The sequence below is a fragment of the Neopsephotus bourkii genome, unplaced genomic scaffold, assembly GCF_033783945.1.
Source record: "Neopsephotus bourkii isolate Nb327-2 ecotype Australia unplaced genomic scaffold, CSIRO-AGI_Nbou_v1 NB_1511, whole genome shotgun sequence".
Classification (NCBI taxonomy): domain Eukaryota; kingdom Metazoa; phylum Chordata; class Aves; order Psittaciformes; family Psittacidae; genus Neopsephotus; species Neopsephotus bourkii.
In genome coordinates, this window is record NW_026901987.1 from 4,445,453 (window position 1) to 4,463,522 (window position 18,070).

Here is an 18,070-nt window from a genome sequence, read left to right on the forward strand (position 1 = left end):
CTTCCTGTGCTTCGTATACTTCCTCAACATTTATTAAGAACCTTAGGCTAATTCAGGTAGAAATGGACCTCATGACATTCCTAGTCCAATCTCCTGCTCAAGATAGTCGCATACCTTATGTCATGCCAGTTTGGTCAGGGTTGTGTCTGGCTGGGTCTTGAAAACCTCCCAGGGGTAGAGAATGCACCTCTGAGAAGCATGTTCCATTGCTTGCCTGTCTTCAGCATGAAAAAGTTTCTTTTTCTGTCTAGATTGAACTCATTTTTCAGTTTATGCCCATCGTGTGTTGTTCTGTCACCATGTACCACTAGAGTGGTATGCAGGTCTGGGGTGCTTCTAAGTGCCCCAAAAGCCACTTCTGCAGGCTCAAAGAGCAGCAGTCTCTCAGCTTCTCTTCGCAGGACAAGGGCTTCAGACCCCTAGACATCTTGGTGGTCCTTCAGTGAGCTGACTCCAGTTTATCAGTTTGTCCTGTACTGAGAGACCGAAAACCCCAAACTGAGGGACCCAGCCACAGAACTTAGGTGTCATCAGGGTGCAACAGTGGGAGACAATAACTTCCCTTGATCTACTGGCTATTCTCCCATGCAGACCCAGATGCTGCTAGTCTGTTTTCCTGCCAGGCCACACTGATGGCTCCTGTTCAGTTTGCTGTCTGCCAAGATCCAGGTCCTTTTTGGCAGAGCTGTTCCCCAACCAGCCAGTCCCCAGCATTTTGCTTACTTGTTCCCAAGGGAAAAAATAAAGTTTTGCCAAAACACCCCTTACCAAGGAACACTTTAGTCATATAGACAGAAGTCTTTGAAAACTTTTGCAGTTGAAGAGATGACAGTCTCTTCTCATAGGAAATTTGGCTTTCCTGATAACTGAGCTCATAGAGATTTGCTGTGCTACATGTGAAAAGTTTCAGCACTGAAAGAACTTTATTTGGGTTATGGTCTGGGACACAAACATGGCTTTATGGCTTTACAGTCACAAGAGACTCCTGCAGAAGGAGTTGCATCCTGTGTGTAGTGCAGCAGCCTCATAGCTGGTGTGCACGGGTAATGGTTTTCAACAAATCAACTGAACAGTGAGAACTGGAGAGCTCCTGAAGGCTAAAGACATTCTTAATCCACAGTAACACAAATTTTTATTGAAAGGTCTATTTTGGGTGCCCCCAATTGACCTTCACTGCTGAGTTAGCACACCTTTGAGGTTTGCTTTTCTTCTGAATAGGACTGCTTTAGAAAGACGCAGGATCTGAACTATGTTTTCTGAAAGCAGTATCGAGTTTGTTTGAATTACCTCTTTCCTGATATGTTAAATCCCACTCATTGTTTTTTCAGTGCCAGAAATACTGGAGCCATGTTTGCCATTGGCAGACAGCTCCATTCGTATACATGCAGTCCTTTTCCCTCACTAGAGTATTCAAGGAGTCTCATCTCATATGAAAGAAAGGTGAACATCTTCCCTCTGGCTTTTTCCTCCTGCAGATGTACCTGCCGAACTCTGCAATTCATACGATAAACCTAGGAATGTCCTTTTTTACAGTGCATTAAAAGACCTTCCCATCACCTCAGACACCAGAGAAGTCTGCCAGTATTTCGTTTCACGTCACCAAAGGTTTTTTTTCCAGTGGATGGCAGTGTTTCTGTGGTCACTAGAGTGAGAGGTCCTTCATTTGTCCCCATACAATGCTGATTATGGCAGATGAATTCAGAGAGTTAAGCACTAATTACAGTGAGCAAGGTTCAGTTCTTTCCACAGTCCCATGCACTGAATTTAGACAGAATTTTTCGTGTCTCACAAGCAACTTAGCATCATAGATGTACGTGATCCATATGTTATCCTTTCCCAGTGCAAGAGATGATCACTAAAAAAAGGCAACTGCTGCAGGCTAAGGCCAGCCACTATAGCAGCCAGCACCACCAATTCTTTCTCCCAGCTTCAGTTTAACATGAATCTGCTAACAAATCTGAAATTAAAAACCTAGTCCTGTTGTCTCTGTATGGCTATAAAGCATGCCAAATTCCATTGCTGTCTTTTATCCTTAGTCACTCTTTAGCTATAGTTTGTTTTACCTTTCTGATCTTTCTCATAAGCCAATTCCTCCAGAACTCTTTATTAATTTGCTTCCATTTCATGGTCTTGCTCTGTTTTCAACACCACCTCCTGAAGCCTTCATGTCCAGAACTGTGTCCTCCCCTGAGGTACAGAGAATTATTCTCTTTTTTTTTTTTTTATTGTTTTTTTCTTCTTTATTTCTTATAATGCATCTTCAAAACAAACTGTTTATTACATTCTATTTTGAGTTTATTTATCTTAACATGAAAACGGTCTTTACCTACAAAAACATAGAAAGCAGTCCTGAACTAGAGTATATTTTTATTCTCTGATAACCCTGAAAATTCTGGCAGCCACTATTCTCTTCACCATGGATGACAGCTTTGCTCTTTTCAAAATAGACACTTTATTTGTTTGTTAGCTGCTCAAATACACTAATGGCAATTTTGGAGAATTTTGTAAGACTAAGCACAGTTATACTGATGGAGAGCTGAGACAGCAGTGTTCATTTTGCATGACGATTTTAGATCTTGCATCAGCTCTATTCCAGATTCTAGAGGCACCAACTAAACATTTAATACCAGCTCACAAAACTCAAACAAACTGAAAAAGAAACCTGAGATTTTTTTTCCATCCAGGTTTTGAGGAGTGGGTGGTATTTTTAAATATTTTTCTCGTGTCTTCAGAGATTTCCAATTAAAATTCTGAGGAAATCAAACTAAAAGAACAGTGTCTCAAAAATGAGAGAAATATTATGTGTTAACCTCTTATCAATTCTTCTTCCAAACCTAACGATTTCATAGTAATTTCTTCCTAATTAAAGTGTCATCCATGTATTTTTTTTAGAGCTTCTCTTTTAGAGCTGTTTGCTGTCATCCATTTTACTCAACGTCAGTACCTTGTCATCTTTGTCATAAGCTCCAAACCTTACAGTTGCCTGAGCCCTCTCAGGCAGTGCAGTTTCCTAAAGTCACCGGGGACCTCTGTGAAATTGATCAGGAATTCACCAACAACATACTTTTGTCTGAAATCACAACCTTAACATTGCCCTTTTTTTTATGCGTGGAATTATTAATTTTCAGTTGAAATGGTAAAAATGCCAAATATCCTTTATCTCTATTAACATTTGCTTTCTTGGTGCTCTAGTTTCATCTTCTCCTTTGTGTTCTATAGCTGATTCATGTTTTATAGTACATCAGACACAATAATGGTCATATGCCTCATACCTGATTATTTTTGTTTTCAACTTTGTTGCAATATTTGCTGGAAACTTTCCAGCATTATAAGAGCAACAAATAACCTTCATAAAACAGAACAGATGGCAGGTACCTTTGCCTTTATTATGGCATTGTTGCTCTAGAAATCTACAGGTCCACATGCTAAGGAAACAATGGAGATTTGTTCACTGAGACCAACATCTACTGCTTGTTTCACACTGTCTTAAAATTATGGTAAATATGTCATCTTTTTATGGCCTGGTAGCTTGGGTTTATATGTGCAATTGCCAGTTTGCTTTTATTTTCTCAATTTTAATAAGACAATTGCAGACTCAAATGTAATCTCAGAATAGTAGCATTAAAAAAAACCCCATCCTGTTGCTATCTGTTTACATCTAACAAACTCACAGTCAGTTAATATCCATCAAGCTGTTGTGGTGAGTGATGAGAACTGAGCAAGGGTTCCTTATCAGAGAGAGGTCTCAGTTCCCTCAAGGCAGGATAGATCCAAAAAGATATGGTGATTATACGGTTCTTAGGATTTAGCTTACATAGATTTATAGGAGTATATTTTTTACTTCAAAATGCAGCCAATTACACCAAACAAGCTCTCTTCTACCAAAGGCTAGCATAGCATAGTAACAGCATATGAAAATCCCTCCAAAGTTGCTATTGGTCTCTCTTTAAACTTCAAAGCTCAAAAACTGATCTCTTGCAGACTAACCTGGAAATTCAATCAAGTCATTTCTGTAACCTGCAAGCTGAATATACAGATAGCTACACATAAACATACCTGGAAGGAAGATAAATAATTACAAGCTATGATGAAGAGCAGAGGAGTTGCCTCAGAGGCACAGAAAAATATAGAGAAACATGATGATGTCAAGTCAATGCATTCTGAGAGCAGAAGAGGAAAAGTTTCTTACTCTACATGATGCACAATGAAATCACCTTCTCTGGGAATTTTGCAACATTTGAATTTAGTTCAGACTATTCCTTTGTATGTATCACACTTCCTACAAACACTCACTCAAGAACAAATCAGTTCTTGACCCACAGGAAATAGGTCAAAGAATGTTACTTGGGTTCGAAAGCCAAAACACTGCCAGGAAGAAAAGGCCAGAATCAAGGCTGTTTGTCAGTCTTCAATCTACCCTCATATGAATGCATTTATTAAAACTTGAATTACATGATTGCATCCTACTTTTCCGAAATGACCTCTGACTCACTCTGCACAAAAGTTGTAAAGTGATTGAGGAAATAAAGGATCAGCTGTTCAAAAGGCACTGTTGTCCTAAAAGAAAGCCAAGTCTTTTTAGCCAATAACACAAAAGCGATCCAAGAGAAACTGGTTTTCATTTGACAGGGGCAAAGTGGGAGAATATTAAGAAGTAGCATCAAGGTGTCTAATGCTGATAAATATTTGACATGGAAGTTGATTGGAATTATGTTTTCTTAAACAAGATTTTGAATATTTGTGTACTTATAGAAAGTTTTAAAAGGATCAAGATGTGTGACTTCTATTCATGTCAATAGTAGTTGCACAACTACATGCCTCTGCACTACTACAAATATTCCTCCATATTGTATTTGATAATGGGGAATGTCATGTGCCATTTGAAACAAATGATAAGAAAGCCCAGGTACACAGACAAATTATGAAGTAATTGTCTAGTTGTATTTAACTTCTACTCAGTAAGGCAGCTGAAGAAACAAATGTGCTGCTAATTTTAGTGCTAGGGGCATAGAGCACGGCAACATTAGGATAAGTAGATTGTGGATGATCAGGCAGCTCATTATATAGAGCATAACTGGAAGATCATTAAACACAGGAAAGTATCCCTGCTCTTATTCAGCCTCAGATGACAGTACTTTTCTCTGATCATGATTTACTGTCTTACTACCTTGTGAAGATTAATCACCATCTGGAAAAGTCCAAAAGTCCATAGATCACTAAACCCAGGAGTCAGAATCTGAGAAATAATGCCAAACAAACACTTTGCTCACTTAGTCCAGAATAAACCTTGGATGAATCAAAAGCAGTCAGTACCACCACTCAGGACTTTTCACGTCTTCTGAAGGCAAAAAGAAGAGGTTAAGCAGTGGCCTAAGAGTCAGCTTGACAGACATTGACAGACACAGTCAAGTCATTTCTAATACCCAGAGCTAATACCTCATATATTTAGGTTTGGGGTTTTTTTTCAGTTCCTTGCCAATTCATAAAATTTCAATCATTTGAACTAGATTTTTCTGGTTAAGGTGTTTCAGTTCATTATAGAATTATAGAATAGTTAGGGTTGGAAAGGACATTAAGATCATCAAGTTCCAAACCCCTTCCGTGGGCAGGGGCACCTCGCACTAAACCATATCACCCAAGGCCTCGTCCAACCTGGCCTTGAACACTGCCAAGGATGGAGCATTCACAACCTTCCTGGGCAACCCATTCCAGGGCCCCACCACGCTCACAGGAAAGATCTTCTTCCTTATATCACAGTATCACAGTATGTTAGAGATTTGAAGGGACCTCAAAAGATCATCTAGTCCAATCCCCCTGCCGGAGCAGGAACACCTAGATAAGTTTACACAGGAACGTGTCCAGGCGGGTCTTGAATGTCTCCAAAGAAGGAGATTTCACAACCTCCCTGGGCAGCCTGTTCCAGTGTTCCGTCACCCTCACTGAGAAGAAGTTTCTTCTCAGGTTTAAGTGGAACCTCTTGTGTTCCAATTTATACCCATTTCCCCTCGTCCTTTCATTGTTTGCCACTGAGAAGAGCCTGGCTCCATCCTCGTGACACTCCCCCTTTATATATTTATATACACTAATAAGGTCACCCCTCAATCTCCTCTTCTCCAAACTATAGAGACCCAGCTCACTCAGTCTTTCCTCATAAGGAAAAGGCATATCCAACCTAAACTTCCCCGGTTTAAATTTTAACCCATTACCCCTTGTTCTATCACTACAGTCCCCAATGAAGAGTCCATCCCCAGCATTCCTATAGGCCCCCGTCAGATACTAGAAGGCTGCTGTGAGGTCTCCATGCAGCTTTCTCTTCTTCAAGCTGAAAACCCCCAACTTTCTCAGCCTATCTTCATATGGGAGTTGCTCCAGTCCCCTGATCATCCTCGTGGGCCTCCTCTGGATTTGTTACATGTCCTTTTGATGCTGAGGACACCAGAACTGTACACAATACTCCAGGTGAGGTCTCACGAGAGCAGAGTAAAGGAGCAGGATCACCTCCTTCAACCTTCTGGTCACGCTCCTTTTGATGCAGCCCAGGATACGGTTGGCTTTCTGGAGTGCAAGCGCACACTGAAGCCGGCTCATGTTCATTTTCGCCTCGACCAACACCCCCAAGTCCTTCTCCATAGGGCTGCTCTGAATCTCTTCTCTGCCCAGCCTGTAGCTGTGACTGGGATTGCTCTGACCCAGGTGTAGGACCTTGCACTTGGCATGGCTAAACTTCATGAGGTTGGCATCAGCCCACCTCACAAGCATGTCAAAGTCCCTCTGGATGGCATTCCTTCCCTCCAGCATATCAACCGAACCACACAGCTTGGTGTCATTGGCAAACTTGCTGAGGGCGCGCTCAATCCCACTGTCCATGTCAGCAACGAAGATGTTAAACAAGACCAGTCCCAACACCAATCCCTGAGGGACACCACTCGTTGCAGATCTCCAGCCGGACATTGAGCCATTGACCACAACTCTTTGTGTGCGGCCATCCAGCCAGTTCTTTATCCAGCAAGTGGTCCATTCATCACATTGATGTCTCTCCAATTTAGAGACAAGGATGTCGTGTGGGACAGTGTCGAATGCTTTCCACAAATCCAGGTACATGACATCAACTTCTCTACCCCTGTCCATCAGTTCTGTAGCCCCATCATAGAAGGCTACCAAATTGGTCAGGCAGGATTTCCCCTTAGTGAAGCCATGCTGGCTGTCACCAAGCACCTTGTTGTTTTTCATGTGCCTGAGCACGCCTTCCACGAGAATCTGCTCCAAGATTTTGCCAGGCACAGAGGTGAGACTGACTGGTCTGTAATTCCCTGGGTCATCCATTTTCCCCTTCTTGAAAATGGGGGTTCTATTTCCCTTTTTCCAGTTGTCGGGAACTTCACCTGACTGCCATGATTTTTCAAATATGATGGCCAGCGGCTTAGCAACTTCATTCTCCAGCTCCTTCAGGACCCGCGAATGGATTTCATCAGGTTCCATGGACTTGTGCACATTCAGATTTTTCAGATGGTCTTGAGCCAATTCCTCTCCTACAGTGGGCCCATGGTCTTCATTCTCACAGTCCCTGCATCTGCCTTCCAAGACTTGGGTGGTGCAGTCAGAGCGTTTGCCAGTGAAGACCGAGGTAAAGAAGTCATTAAGAACCTCAGCCTTCTCCAAATCCTGTGTAGCTAGTTCTCCCAAAAGCTTCCTGAGGGGGCCTACGTTCTCCCTAATCTGTATTGTATTTGCTATGTACCTGTAAAATCCCTTCCTGTCATCCTTAACATCCCTAGCCAAGTTTAATTCTAACTGGCCCTTAGCTTTCCTAACCTGGTCCGTAGTTTCCCAAACAACATCCCTGTACTCTTCCCAGTCCGCCTGTCCTTGCTTCCACTTTCTATAAGCCTCTTTTTTCTTTGAATTTTCCTCAGCAGCTCCTTATCCATCCAAGGAGGTCTCCTGGCCCTCCTGCTGCCCTTCTTCTAGTCTTGACACAACACTCATGAGCTTGTAGCAGGTGATCCTTGAATATCAACCAAGAGCCTTGGGCCCTCCTGCCCTCTAGGGTTACAACTCATGGAACCTTACTAAGCAGTTTCCTGAAAAGACCAAAGTCTGCTCCTTTGAAGTCCAGGGCAGTGCACGCTCTTCTCACTGTCCTGAGGATCTCAAATTCGACCATCTCGTGCTCGCTGCAGTATGCTCAATAGCATTGCTATTAATGTGGCTGAAAAACAAACAAGCAAAAATAAACCCTAATAACAAAAACAGAAAAAAAACAAACAAAAAACCAAGCAACCCCCCCCAAAAAAAAACAAAAATAAAACCACCAAAAAAATCCCAAAACACACAAAAAAACAAAACCACCCCCACCCAAACCCTAGTTAAACTGATAATGTGACAAGTCAGACCTGTGTAGACTGAAAAAGGCTTTCCCTTTTTCTCCCAGATTCCACAGGTCCTGTGACACTGGGGACCGAGTACAGATCTTGTCTCTTGTGCATATTCTCCAAGCTCATAATGAAGTTGAAGGCTGATTGCAGTAAGAATTGCAGTAAGAGACGAAATGAATCCACCTTAGATTATTATCATACACATTTCATAAACTGGAGGTTTCTTGGACATTTCAAAGCTATTAGGTGCTACACCAGCCAATAAAGCTCACTTCTATCTGTTACTAATCAGCTGTTTAACATCCACCATAGACAGGCCTAGTCAGATTGATTCATGTGTGCCTGACATAAAGTCTGACTGCTCTGCCTTTAATCTACAGAGCGAAGCTCCCAGTTCAGGAAGTCTGTTTTAAAGACATTGGGTCCTCCAGCAAGCAAACCATTATGTTATGAATGCACAAACTAGTTCTAAATGAAAGGAAGACAAATCCTCTGAGGTAAGACTGTCATGTGGTAAGGTTCCTGAAAATGGTTTAAAACATAAGGCATATAAATCTCATCTGATTGCCTGCACTTGCAGAATCTGCTAGAGTGAAACAAAGAAACTTTTACACTGTGCATTACTCCATTACTTATTTTATGTTCAGCTATGGAGCTGTTTCATGCTTTGAGAAATAGTTATATTTTCAGTTGAAATACCTGGGCAATCTTTGCATTGTGCTATTCACAGGCATTTATTCTGTAAGCAAACAATTTCATTTGCCTTCCCAGTTTCATTGTAAGAAAGATTTATTCTGTGCACGTCTTTAAATGAGTCTCAAGTTTTCTGTATTGCTACCTAACCTGTTGGTTTGGTTTTATTTTGCCTTCAAAAATTTTGACCTGCATTATTCATTTTGTGGTTTTCTTTCAAAACCAGTTACCATGCAGAGGTAGCTTCAGTTTTATTTTAATAAGTCACTAAGTAAGTATGAATTTGAACTACAGCTTTAATTATGTGTGTTAGTACAGAGTAATTAACAAAAACAACTACAGAAACAGATTGTTGAAAGAGCAGAGAAGTTGACCCAGGCATGTAGTGTCATTATTGTTTAACATTTGAATCAGCTAAGCTTTGATCCTGCAAAGGTATGCTCAGAGGCTTAGCTTTAACTAACATCTCTACAATGCAAAGTGACAAGAAGGTGCCGAAACCTTTCTAGTACTGTAGCCGAAATGTGCCTATAATTAAAACTTAATGTGAAAGGACACAGTGTCACTGTTTAACAGTTCTGAGAGAAAACAACAGAAATCACTTGTTAACTCTATGTTGTTCTCAGCTTATTTTATTTGTTAAAGATAAGTTTCATAGAATTAGATTTAAACATCATTCTCTACAAGTAAAATCTTCTGCATATAAAACCTATGTTACATGTTACCTATGTTACATCGCTTAATCTTTTTAGGTAGATAAGAGAGAAATACATCAAAAAGTCACTTGTGCTGCTTCTAATACTGCCAACACATGTATGTCACATGTCCCTGTTTTAAGGAAAATAACAGGAAACAGTGAGCAGAATGTAGTTGTGAGGTATATAGTTTGCCCTAATACATACAGATTAAAATTCTGGGACCCACACAGGTAGCACTGCTGAAATATAGCAGAAAGATAACGTTGCTATGTATCCCAAGACAGTAGTTCTCAGATTCTAAGCTAATATTTTCCACAAATGTCAGCCTATCTTCACTGTTTGTGTAGAGTATTTTTTCCCTCTAAGGTCGTGTAGCATCGGATACTTGCCAGCCTCTTAGTAAATAACTTGATCATGCAGTCCTTATTCAAACAAATCTCTTACTGATTTTTATTAAGCCTGCTCTGTTATCTATTGTATTTGCCTACAAGTAGCTGCAGTGTCTTCAGAGGACACAGGATACAAACATGTATGCTGGAGCAAATATTAATATAAAACTTGAATTGGGAATTGATTTTGGAATTTATCATAAACACTTCATTCATGCAGAACTTCCAGAAGGATGTCATGTCATTTTGTTGATATATTATATAGACAAGCTACAATGATGTTGTTCACGTTACAGCTACCTAAAAAAATATTTTTTTTTTTTTTTTGAGATGGAGGAGCCACTTATATGCAGGTGTGAAGAAAGATGTGTATGGGTCTTAGTTTTGCTTTTTGCAAACCAAAAATCTGGTGCTTGAATTCAAATTGTTCCAGAGCAGTGTTCTCTAAATATGTACACAAAGATTATTGTTGTCTTAAAATTATTCCTATGAAATGTTTTTGCATGTAACAGTTCAGTAGAATTACAAGAATACATTAATGTAAATTTTAGTCCCTTTAGAAACTTACTAAAGTAAGGAACAGTAACAACTTTATAGTATTTTGAATTGTGGAGAAATACAAAGTGATTCTAGTTATTAATTTATAGAAATTATTTGCCTGCTGTTGCAAACTATATTAAAATCTATTCCGTGTCTTGAAGTAACTTAGTTAAGAAAGTACTGTTAAACCATCTTTTTTGTGAATTGGGTAGATATATATCGTAACCAGTTAAATAAAAGCATATGAAATAGCATAAGAAAAAATATTGTGGACTAAGAGAAATAGCAAAAAAAGATCAGTTCTAAGAAAAAAAATAACAGTGGGATCAGACTAAATTGAGACAATAGAAAAGAAACATAAAACTGAAAAAAAAAAGATAAATCTTAGATAAGGTGAATGCCATTTCAACTAGAACAATACAGGAAGTTATTTGATCTTTTTAAAGTAACAGAGAAGAACATGTGGTAGAAATGTCTTTCTCAACTTCTCTGATGAACAATGTGGACTGACTGTCAATCAGCTTAACAATGCTGAAAGAGAAACTACCTGAGGTTGAAGCAGCATATTTGTTTCATAAAAAGACTAGACTTTCACGTTAGTCACAAATTCAATTTTTTTTTAATAATTACTTGCTTTTATATGCCAGCTGAATGCATAGGCAGCAAAAGGATATAAAATGTTATACAGTTGTAAAGCATTTGTTCTTAACAAAGACAATTATGTAGTGTAGCATACCTTTTTGTAATAGAACACTAGGAAGTCTTATTCAGTTTTTCAATGATATTTAGACCATTACTGGATTTTACAGAGATGCTTATTGGTATTTTTACACCTGTGTGAACCAAGCAAGAAATCATCAATAACCACCACTTTAATATAGAAGGGCTTTCAGGTCTCAAGAGACTAGTCCCATTCTAGAAAGTATCATGCAGCCTCATTTCCATCAAAAGAATTTACATAATGTCAAGATCAAAACCAAATAGGTTTTCTTGGATGAAGCTGGAGAAAGTGTAAAAAGGCTTTCAAGACTCACAAAGGTCTTTCCTGAAGAGAGGATTTCCTAACAGACCAGAAGCAAATAGGAACCTCGTCATTTGGACCCTAAGTAGCCATGCCAGTTGTACATATGAGTTAGAAAGTAAGGGAGATAAGTCTATACTAACCTGTATAGATATATCTTGAAATTCCTATCTATCTCTGCTACTAATCATTGTGTACCAGATTTTGTGTCCATGGCCATCCAAATACTTTGTCTGTGCTCAGTGCTAAGTTCATGAGTAATTTTGCTGAGTTTAAGTGTAACCATTCAGAAGGTTCAAATAGAAAAAAATAAACACTTCAAAGTATAAATTCCAGGTAGCAACCAAGCTTCACAGGCAGCTTCTGTTTTAAAAATGAGTGTTTTAAGGCAATGTAACTATGATGCCTCCTCCTCAACACAGGGCAAATTTACTTCTTATCTCTTCAATTATCTCCAGGTCAAACAATACATTTACTGAGCAGTTACAATTGAGCACACTGGCAGAAGACCTCTAGCGTGCTCTTTCTCAGGTGAATGTTATAAACACAAAGCTCTGTGTTCCCAAAATATGCAAGATACAAGCCTTTCAAGCTTTGGTTTTGAACTAGCATCGTGTCTTTTATATTCTTGGCTGGCAAGTTGCAACAGGGAGAGAAAAAAAAAAAAAAGGAAAAGTTACCTCACCAGCTGCTTTCCACAATGAGTCACTGCTTTTTGACTTGGACAATCTTCTGTGACTACTTGTTCCAACTGAGTACTGTACTCTAGTCATGTGTCCTTTACATCACAGGAGCAAAGATCAGTCAACACCCACTTTGGTAGCTAAGTTCAGGTGCTGGGCTTCAGCATTCTTATTCTACTTTAAGAAACATGACTACATACCACCTTAAGATGCCTACTTGTAATAAATAGAATTGTAAATTCTACCCTGTTCTGGATGGGTTTACTCATAAAAATGTTTCACCTTCTGACAGGAACAAATCCCTCTTGTAAGCTTCTAGACATCTTGCTCATTCAAGGGAGCAGAGATACCTGTCTTCTTATTGCAAACCCTGCTCCATTTGTTAGTAGCACAGTGCACTTTTCACTACAAACATTACTCTTGGTTCCGAGTGTGTAACTTTTAGGTATTGCAGCATTAAGCTGTAGTTGCCTGAACCCTTTTCTAGTTCTTAAGACAAGTGACACTGAGCACTGTATTCTTCCATTAGCTAGTTTTCCTTTTCACTAAAAAAAAAAAAAAATTATAAAAATTGTCATGAGAGTTGGATTATAATCAACCTATTGCAGAAAGAAAAAAATCATAATTCTACTGAGAAAAAACAGAAAAGAGTGGTCAGTCCACTGCCTGCAGCGATTCATAGAAGATGTATAAGAGTTCAGAGCAGAGGAAAATACACTTAACTCCTGTGCAGAATTTGTTTCAAAAAGTGTTTAAGATATCACCTAGGAGACAAGTGTTTAAAGTGAAGAGAAGGGAGTAGTTGTAAGAGGGAAAGCTGACTTGTGAAATGTAATCTGGGATGGAAACTTTCAGTTTGGAGAACATTATAGTATGCTGGGGTAATTTGAGGGCAATTTTGCATTTAGATAAAGTACCTGTGATTCAACAGAGAAAACTGATGGGAAAATGAGTAAGGAAATTATTTAAATCAGGAGCAATACAATTATTGAGACATGATTCATAGAAATAACACCCATGGGATTAGTTATATGTGTCTTTTAAACCCCACTTGTTGAGTATAAATGTCTCTCATAAAGCTCCTTCCTTACCTATACACAAAGACAACATATCCTGCAGGGAAAGCCTCTACATTGAAAACATCAAGTTGAGAGCAACTTCACTGTTATGACCACACTGCTGAACTCAAAAGAGATGATGCTGGCTTTTGAGGCAGACAAGACAGTATCCTCGCAAGTTCTAACACCACAGACGCTATGTGCAAAGTTATTTGGATTGCTCAAAAAGCACTGAGCTAATAAATAATGCAATTAGGATTAAAGAATTTGGATCATTTCAGGGATTCAGCAAGCACTGAGCAAATAGAAATCAGCCTGGATAGACTTAAGAGCATACTGGAGAATATTTGCTACATAGAACAATTATAAATTACACCGGAGAGAAAGGGAATAAACTAAGGAGCAGTAGTGAGTGCATTGACTTAGTGTGTGGACATAAGTACATTTTGTGTTTCTTTTACCCAGATGTCCTATCCCTTCTCACCATTCATCTGGATTGACACAAGGCATTATTTGCAAAGTGGACAACCCAAATGGTATAAACAACAGTGACCCCCCAACTTGCTAGAGAAAATATTCAGTTCCTCCTTTTCCATTGCCTTTGTTGCCATGATAAGACCATCCATGGCCACTTGTTCCCCCAAAGGAATTTACATTGTGTTTCTTTGTGGTTGCTGCTAAAGCTCTTACCTTGGGTTTTTAACTAGTCTTCTCACTGCACATTCCTGTTCATAAAAAATAGAGCTGCCAAAATAGTCATGTCAGTCATTATAGCAGGCTCGACTCTGTATTGAAGCTCTACCTTCTTGCCCTGTTTCCTACCAAGTCAGAGTCAGCCATTGTGCTTTTGCCATTGCACATGATCTTGGAACATGTCCATCCTTACTCACTTTGCTGTTATGGCTGGTGGGAAACATCTTTCAGATTCCTTCTATGCCCCTTAATGCTACAACAGATTCTTAAAGTTGATCTTCCCATTAACAACTAAGGACACACTGTGTGGAAACAAAACATTTTTTTTTTTTTTTAATAAAGCAAACAAAATAAGTACTGCGGGGGGGGGGGGGGGGGAACCAACCAAAACAAAAAAAAAAACCAAAACGAATAAAAGGTAAAAAAAAGAGTAGTCTGACGTGAACTTACCAGCAATCAAGATGGTTGATTTAGATCTATTTTAAGCTTTCGAAAGCAATTTGGACATGCATAATTAAACACATGATCTTGTTGACTGAAAAGAGGATTAGTGCCCAGTGTGCAGTAACCCAATTCACACACTCCGGAGAGATAATGTGTTTATTCAGGCCTGCATGCTCGATGGATCTTTTTACAAGTCAAGCAGGCCAGTGCCAGCTTTCTTGTTACATATATACACAGAAGTTACAAAGTAGTACACTCCCAGTTACAACAGTCTAAATCCATTATCTACATATAATTATAAGATTTGCTCTGTCATTCCTTCTAATCACCATGCATGCTCAAAGGAGGGGTCTTCCCCTGAACTAGGATCTTTTAGACCTGTGGGTGTGATTCTTAGTATTATAATGAAGGCAGTTCACTTCAGGACACCTGAAAAGTTAGTTTCATTGCCAAGTCAGGTAATCAAATGGACACTTTGCCAAACTGTCAAATAACTCATCCTTTAGTACTACCAATCCCGAATTTTCTCCTTTGATCTTTCAAACAACACCAGGATCTGGTTTTGCCCATGAATTCCTTATTGTTTCAAGAGGTTCACTTTGTCCCAAGCACAAGACGCAGTAGCCATGTCACTATGGCTACCAATTGCAGGTGCACAATATACTAAACAATCATAGAATCATAGAACAGTTAGGGTTGGAAAGGACTTTAAGATCATATAGCTCCAACACCCCTGCCATGGGCAGGGACACCTCACACTAAACCATGTCACCAAAGGCTCTGTCCAGCCTGACCTTGAACACCTCCAGGGATGGAGCATTCACAGCTTCCCTTGGCAACCCATCCCAGTGCCTCACCACCCTCACAGGAAAGAATTTCTTCCTTATATCCAATCTAAACTTCCCCTAAGTTTTAACCCGTTCCCCTTGTCCTATCACTACAAGCCTGTAATGAAGAGTCACTCTCCAGCATCCTTGTAGACCCCCTTCAGACACTGGAAGGCTGCTATGAGGTCTCCAAGCAGCCTTCCCTTCTCCAGGCTAAACAGCCCCAACTTTCTCAGCCTTTCTTCAAACAGGAGGTGCTCCAGTCCCCTGATAATTGTCATGGCCCTCCTCTGGACTTGTCCCAACAGTTCCATGTTCTTTTTATGTTGAGGACACCAGAACTGCACACAATACTCCAAGTGAGGTCTCACGAGAGCAGAGGGGCAGGATCACCTCCTTCGACCTGCTGGTCACACTCCTTTTGATGCAGCCCAGGATACGGTTGGCTTTCTGAGATGCAAGCGCACACTGAAGCCAGCTCATGTTCAGTTTCTCCTCGACCAACACCCCCAAGTCCTTCTCTGCAGGGCTGCTCTGAATCTCTTCTCCACCCAATATGCTTGATATACCAATCTTACCTCTGTTATCTTAGTCTTATCTTTTGCTGCAATCCTTTATTGTATCTTGGTTCAGGCAAACCTCTCTTTGTGGCAAGTTTTCTGCCTGCATGTGAGCATTCTTAATGCTAATACAACCAAATTTCTGTTCTGATGGGGTCGTCCAGGAACCTGCCAAAAGATATTTCTATGGTATTTTAGAAACTGCAAGTGGCACATTAGCTGGCCAAACTCATACACCTTTATAAAGGAGAGGATTCTGTGCTCATGCAATTTTTTGCAAAATATTAAAGAAGTTTGAGCCACCTCATGACCCAAATCAGCTCAGTTATGGAGTAGGCTCTGTCTATCATCCATTACATAAGGTAGACAGCACTCTTAATAAAAAAGTGCAGGGCAAATTTCACTGAAGTAATGACATTCATAATAAAATATATTGTATACAAAAAAGTATTTCAGGTTTCCAGATGATCTAAATCATCTCTGTGTGGTATGGGGCAGAAGGGGAGAAAAGCGACAATTTTTCTAGTAATATATAGCAGCACAGATTAGAGCCATCAGGAAATTACAAGTTACATTGGCAGTCTTAACCTTATATTTTTCCACATATGTTTTATAGTACAGTCACTATTTCCATGCATTTTAGTATTTCTCAGATAATGTAATGACCTCTAACTTTATGTCTTTTCTATACATATTAGCTAACAGTTAAAACAAAAGAAGTCTTTAAAACACCACCACAAAAAAATCTTAAAAACCCATTCTGAAACCCCAATTTTGCAGATACTGCTGAAGAAACTTACCTTTAATTATTCCATTTATGATATCTGAGAAAACTGAGCTTGCTAACTCAGTTCCCAAGCTCACATTTGCACAAAGTAAAAAATACCTGAACAAATGCATATGTTAAGCAACCCAACCTTGACTCTTTACTGTGTACATTATACTAGTGATGTCTTTGTAAACTGCTGTTTCAGCTGAGCTAACGATTATGATTCCTAGATGAGAACAGACTGAAAGTTCATGAGAATGCAGGCAAATGAGAGCTAATATGATATGAGATTAAGCAAAAGAGAACAAAGACACACACTCACTTTTTACTTCCCTGGCAGGGTAAACAGAGACACTGAGATAAAAGTCTGTTGGAGTGGACGGAGGGGAAAAAAATACCACCTGTAAATGCAGAGAACTGAGAGGTTTTGTGCTGTAATTTTACAATATTTTGTGTTAGAAACTGCTCAGGGTATCCAGGAGACTTCTCACTGGTAAATCTTACTGTAGCGAGTAGCTGTTAATTCCATTTTAAGTTAGCATGTTTACCTGCAGTACAATTTTTGCCTTATAAGCACATATCTAATATATTATCTAACCCAAGAGTTATCAACTGCTTGAAAGTAAGGGTGTGCAGAATAACTGTTATCTCCTGGAGCTGTGCTCCAAAGTGTCCTGTGCATTTGGTGCATTTGGCACAAGCCCAGCTATATCCTTAGCAGACCAAAAAGATGCAAGCTTCAACACTCACTTGAAATCCTTGCCCTACACAGCAGCAAGATGGGAATATTCAAAAGACTTTGACCTCAGTTTTGAAAGAGAATGTGATGCAATCCTTGAGAAAAACAAAGACTAATCAAGAGCAAAACTGAGGCATGTACTGAGATAGTCAACAGCAGTGAACTAAGTGAAATCTTTTAGTGCGTACGAAGCATACAAAAATCAACAATTTTCATATTTGTAACCTTTACAAATGTAATTAAGTTTGAAAAGACCTAAACTACAAATGAATTACTTAATGGGTTCAAAATGCCTAGAAAAGGGTAAAAATATTTGAAAAAAGAAGCTATGAGTCTGCAAAATAAGATATCTGATGTTTTGCATGTTTGTTTGGTTGTATTTCCTGGAGTTTGTACTGGACAGGTGTGACAAACATATGGGAAACTTTGACAGAACAACATGAAGAAGAAGGGATAAACATGTTGTGCCTTTTTGGTATTCTAATTGCATTGCTTCCTTCTGTTAGCTCAAATCACATCTGACAGATAAATCTGATAGACTGCAAATGTGTATCCAAGGCTGTAAACGTAACTGAGTGTTA

The 18,070-nt window shown here is 39.4% G+C and overlaps 1 protein-coding gene across 3 annotated transcripts in view; it reads left to right on the forward strand.

Annotated features, from left to right (window-relative positions):
• The window catches only part of FUT9 (fucosyltransferase 9), a 108,411-nt gene that overhangs the window by 58,915 nt on the left and 31,426 nt on the right, over nt 1–18,070 (forward strand). The gene's annotated exons all lie outside the window — the stretch shown is intronic.